The following is a 6,102-nucleotide window of genomic DNA, read 5'->3' as shown; positions in this document are numbered from 1 at the left end:
AAATGAACTAAAAATAATGATAAAAATAAGGGAAGATCACTCCAATTATTCAGTTTAATTGTAAAACCTTTCTGTATTTCCTTTAGGTGTTGTGCGGTCATGTGGGATAAGCACAGTGTGTGTTCTGTTTGAAGAGGGACTGCAGAGGTGGCTCAGCGTTCGCTGCTCTTTCAGAACATGAGTTCAGTTCCCAGAACCCACATAGGGTGTCTCACAGTCACCTGAACTCCAGCTCCAGGGGCATTTGGACACCTTCCTCTGGCCTCTGCAGACACTCATCTACAGAACCTCTCTCTCTCTCTCTCTCTCTCTCTCTCTCTCTCTCTCTCTCACACACACACACACACACACACACACACACACACACACACACACACAAAATTAAGAATAAAAAATGTAAAAACTAGATTGACTTATAATGAAGCAAAGTGGGCTGAGGGCGTAGCTCAGTGGTAGCGTGTTAGCCTAGCGTACATGAAGCCCCATGTTTGATTCCCCAGCACCTCATAAAACCAGGCATGGCAGCACAGACCTGTAATCCCAGCACTTAGTTTGGTAGGAGGAGGAAGATCAGAAGTTCAAGGCCAGCCTGGTCTACATGGCCAAACCGCCTTCAACATTTATTTATTCATTGATTGTGTGTGGGTGTGCTCATGCCATGTGTGCACATGGAGGTCAGAGGGTAACTTGTTGGGAGTCAGTTTTCCCCTTCTTTCATGTGAGTCCTGGGGATGGAACTCAGATTATCAGGGCGCAAACACTTTGACCATCTGGCTGGTCTGGACAATTCTACTTTAAAAGAATTGCTAGTAGAGCCTAGCCCAGCTGTCATCAGAGAGGTTTCCTCTGGCAGCTGATGGGAGCAGATGAAGAGACCTCAGCCAAACATTCGGGGGGGGGGGAGCGAGAGCCCCAAACTGGAGATCTCCATGGGATTCCCTCCCTGTGGAACTCAGGGGACCCTGTGGAAGAGGAGGAGCAAGAATTGTGGGAGTCAGAGGGGTTGAGGACACCAGGAGAACATGGCACACAGAATCAACTAAACAGGGCTCACAGGAGCTCACAGAGACTGAAGCAGCAGTCACAGAGTTTGCATGGGTCTGTGCTAGGTCCTCTGTATATGCGTTACGCTTGTTAGCTTGCTGTTTTTGCGGGACTCCTCACAGTAGGAGTGGGGGTGTCTCTGACTCTTGTGCCTGCTCTTGGGACCCCTTTCCTCCTACTAGAATGCCTTATGCAGCCTTGATACAAGGATATGTGCCTAGTCTTAAGGTAACTTGTTCTGCAGTGTTAGGTTGCTATCCTTGGAGGCCTGCTCTTTTCTGAAGGGAAACAGAGGAAGAGTGGATCTGGGAAGAGAGAAAGGGGGACTGGCAGGAGTGGAAGGAGGGGAAACTACAGTCAGGATGTACTGTATGAGAGAAGAATGGAAAAAAAAGGAAGAAAAAAAATGCTGTGGCAGTTCACGACCCAGGCCACAGGATCAACCTGGGTGCCTGTCAACAGATATATGGTAGTAGTAGATCTTATCTATACATTTTCTTTATCAGTATGTATGAAGGGACCTCAAAAAAAAAAAAAAAAAGAATTACTCTATGATATAGCTGCACTGCTTCTGAGTCCAGACCCATGCCTGTAACCCTGGTACTCAGGAGGCAGGAGGATGATGAAGCTATCAGACACTCTTACCCTGAGCCACCTCTGCAGCTCCATGATGGAGTTCAGCTGCCGTCAACATGGACGCACAGGTACCTCGCTGTTTGCTGACTTTGTTAAGGTCACACACAGTGACAACTCACTTTTGTAGAAACCTTGGCCTCTGCACATCCCTGTGTCCCTATGTTGTCTCTTTACACATCTTCCCATTTTTTTTTGTTGCTCTTTGTGTCCCTTTATCGCTCTCTCTCTCTCTCTCTCTCTGCCTGTGTAGCTCTGTATCTATCTGTGTCTGTCCTTTTAAAGCACCCTGATGTCACTTTCCTTGGAGATCTCCTATGGCAACCAACTTACACGTTTGTTTCTTTCTTCTGAATAGTGCTTGTGCCAGGCCACTGGTAAATGAGATAAATGAACACTTTTTCATGCTGCACGTATTTAATTCATTTTCTCCACCCTCCAGGATGCAAAACAGGGATTTCCCAGCCCTCCTAACCACCTGGTCCCATTTAAGAGTCTCATCAGCATATGAACATAGTGATAGTCCCTAACTGGGATGGGGCTGTCCTGGACAAAGAAGGCCCTGCAAACCAGCCTCTGCATCCTGTTTCCATTAGAAAGAATGTGTCCTGTGGGTGTCTGACTGCATTTGCCTCCATGGTATCTTGAGGCGTTGAGTGTTCCAGTCCTGCACGACCTTCAGAGGGCCATCCTCTACTTCTGGACCCTGTAGTCTTGTGTACATGTCCACTTTCTCATTTGCTTTCTTCTTCCTGGGAAGGGCATGGAACATGGCTTGGTATCTCACATTTAAGATTCCTTTGCAATCCCAGAAAAGCCACAAAACAAAGACAAAAACAAACAAACAAACAAACAAAACAAAAACCAAAAAACCTCTAGCATAGGAAGTTGCCACCCAGGAGACCGTCCTGAGGCTAGGGTCAAATAAATACCAACAGGGCAGAGCGGGGCAGAGGGGGAGGACAGGGGAATCCGTGGCTGATATGTAAAATTAAATTAAATTATAAAATAAAAAAGTAAGAAGTAAACAAAACAAAACAAAGCAAAACACCAACAGGGCTTTGGCTTGGCCATTGCAGTGGCCCACGCCTTCAATCCTAGCTCCCGGGAGGCAGAGCTGGGGGATCTCTATGAGTCTGAGGCCAGCCTGGGCTACATTAGGAGGCCATGTCAACAAACAAATGGAACAGTTTTGAGTCTGGAGTCCTGTCCTGTGATCCACCTACTTGGGACACACAGTAAGCAGTGTTCTCCGAGTGCCCCCCGCCCCCACACACCCCATAGCCCAGGGACTATCCTGCTATTCACATCCTGAGTGGCCAACAGAACAAAGCAGGTGTATGGGGTGCACACTGAAAGTTATAAGTCTGTTCCCTTCTAGCTCTTTGCTATGTAAGTCTGTATATGAGTGCCCCCCATCTTTCTTTCTTTTTTGAAACAGGGTTTCTCTGTGTAGCTTTGGAGCCTGTCCTGGATCTCACTCTGGCCTTGAACTCACAGAGATCTGCCTGGCTCTGCCTCCCAAGTGCTGGGATTAAAGGCATGCGCCACCACTGTCCGGCCCTCTGTCTCTTTTCCACCTCCATATCTATGTGTCTGTCTCCCTGTGTGTCTCTTTGCAAATGACTCTGCATCTCTGTCTCTCTGTGTGTCTCTGTGTATATACATGTCTCCCATTTCTGTGTGTCTCTATAGATGTGTCTTCATCTCTATCTCCCCGCCTCTCTGTCTTCTTCTGTGTGTTGTGTTTTGTGTGTCACTGTTTAGTTCTCTGCCGCTAGCTCTGTCTCTGTTCATCTGTTTCTCAGTCCCTGTATATCTCTGTCTCTCTGTGTGTACCTTTGTGAGTCTATACATACGACTCTCTGTCCACATGTTTCTATGCACATCTACACAGCCTCTGCATGTCTCTGTGTCTCCATGGGTATATCTCTCTGTGTATGTCTCTGTTTTCTTTCCACGTATCTCTGTGTTCCTTTCTCTATGACTCTTTGTGTTCCTATGTCTCCTTATGCACATCTGTGAGTCTCTACCTCCATGGGTCCTTTTTTGTGTTTCTGTGTGCATATCTCCATGTTTTTGTCTCCCTGTGTGTGTCTCTCTGTGTGTTTCCATGTCTCATCTCTATCTTTCTCTGGGTCTCTATGTGTCTCTCTCTCTATGTACTTCATTTACATGTTTATGCATCCTATCTCCATTTGTCTCCTTCTGTGTCTCTCTGTGTGTGTCTGCCTTTCTCAGTCTTTGTATCTCTGCCTCCATGTGTCTCTGTTAAATGTGTCTTCTTCTGTGTATGTTTATGTGTCTCTTTGCATCTTTGTGTTTCTCTCTGTGTGTCCATCTTTGCCTCTGTGTTTCTCTCTGTCTCTTTTGGTATCTTTATATGTATCCATCTCTCTCTGCATGTGTCTCTGTGTCTGTTTCCACATGTCTGTCTCTGTGTTTCTGTGCATCTCTCTTGGCATGCATTCTGGAAGAAACTAGCCAATGTCATGGGAACAATGTGGGCCTCCGGCCAATGGCCTCAAGTGTGAACAGACTTCTGGCTTCCATCACATCCCAGCCAACAGCCTCACTGAGAACCCGGTGAAAGACTCTGATCTGAATGGCTGGGCAGACAGCTCTTGTCATCATCAGAAAGTCTGCTCACTGCTGTAGGTTATCACACATTGAGGTAATTTGCTGCCTTGCATGGGCACTGAATGCACCAGGCACCATGACACTTGTACCCATAGCCACCCATGGATGACAACATGATAGTGCTCACTGCCTCACATGCACATTCCCCGTAATATTCCTGAAATCTCATGGATGAAGAATCCAAATCCTACCTATCACAGGGAAATTGTGGGACAAAAGCAAATGAGGTTATTCACAGTCACATAGCTGGTGATCATAATAATAATAATAACAACAATATAAAACAACAACAACTCAGCCTGCAACTTGAAAAGGAATGAAGGAGAAGGGCATTTTGGTACTTTCCATATAACCTTGGCACTCAGGGCGCTTGAGGCAGGGGTTGGATGAGCTTGAAGCCAGCCGGGGCTACATAGAAACAAAAGGAACAAATGAAAAGCGAGAACACAGCAGTCAAGAGGACACAAACCCCTTTCCCGTCAGACAGAAGGCTGGTCCCAGGGTACAGGAAGGGGAGGGACTGGGAGTCCCCAGGAACCAATCAGATTTCCAGCCACACCCATGGTGACATCTCACTCTCCACAGGGAGATTTTTGAGTTGTGTTTGTGCACGGGAAGCCTACTGAGATCTGTAAAAAATAGAGTATTACAGTCCATTTTCATTAGGATGTGTGTTTAGAGAGAGCTCACTAGAGAACCACAGATAAACAGGAGGCCAAGGCCCTGCCTTCTTTAGCTGGCAGCGGGTACCTGCTTGTCTAGATGCTCTCAGTTCATTCTACATTCTGGAACTTGGCCACCTGACCTCAGAAAAAGAGGGTTGGGGATTTAACTCAGTGGTAGAGAGCTCGCCTAGAAAGCACAAGGCCCTGGGTTCGATCCTCAGCTCTGGCAAAAAAAAAAAAAAAAAAAAAAAAAAAAAAAAGAGGAGACTCAGAACCCTGGTATACACATTAGATGAGGTTCTGTGTCCTGAACCTTTAGGGAGGAAGCTACTAGATACTGGGAAGACACCTCTCTGGAGAACTCAGCCACTGTGTAATTCAGAGAAATGAGATCAAGATGACAGTAAACACTGAAAGGACCAAGCAGATGCCATTAACAGGCTGCTCAGTCTTCTCTCAGAGATCAGGCTTCAATTTCAGTTTCCTGAGACTTGAGCAAGCAGTTTCTGGGAGGCCATGAACAAAAGACGTAGTCCTTGCAGTAGCTCCCTTCTGCACGTACTCTGACTGCTCGAGGTTCAGCCAGTTGTTTACTGTCTGGGACCCCTCACTATGTCCATGGCAGCTCAAGGACAGAGCCTGGACCACTGAGTCAGCCCCCACAGTCGGTATGTGCTAGGCCAGCCAGCCCCCATGGCAGCTCAAGAACAAAGCCTGAGATTTGTCACGGACTGCTCCCAAAATGATAATTGTAACCCCCAACCAATAAATTCAAAGGTGACATACCCTCACCCAATTAAAAGAGAACAGAGATAAAAAATAAACCAATCCGAGTTGCACTCATGCCAAACCCCCAACCACCCCCAACTGCCCTGAAGGGCTTGTGGTTTTTGCCTTTAAAAAGCTAGCCTCACAAAGAAAGAGCAAGCTCCTCTCAGCCTCACTGCTCTGAGTGAGTGTTTTGGAACTAGCTTCCCTGCTGTGACTTGTAAACTTAAACAAAATAAACCTTGCTGTTGCATTCTGGACATCCACGGTCTTCAGTGGTCTCTTTGGGGTCATGATCTGGGCATAACACACTATTGTGTGACAAATTAGCATACCAGCTCTTTTTTCCCCT

This window comes from Onychomys torridus, chromosome 1, assembly GCF_903995425.1.
Source record: "Onychomys torridus chromosome 1, mOncTor1.1, whole genome shotgun sequence".
NCBI lineage: Eukaryota > Metazoa > Chordata > Mammalia > Rodentia > Cricetidae > Onychomys > Onychomys torridus.
This window is presented reverse-complemented; position numbering follows the sequence as displayed.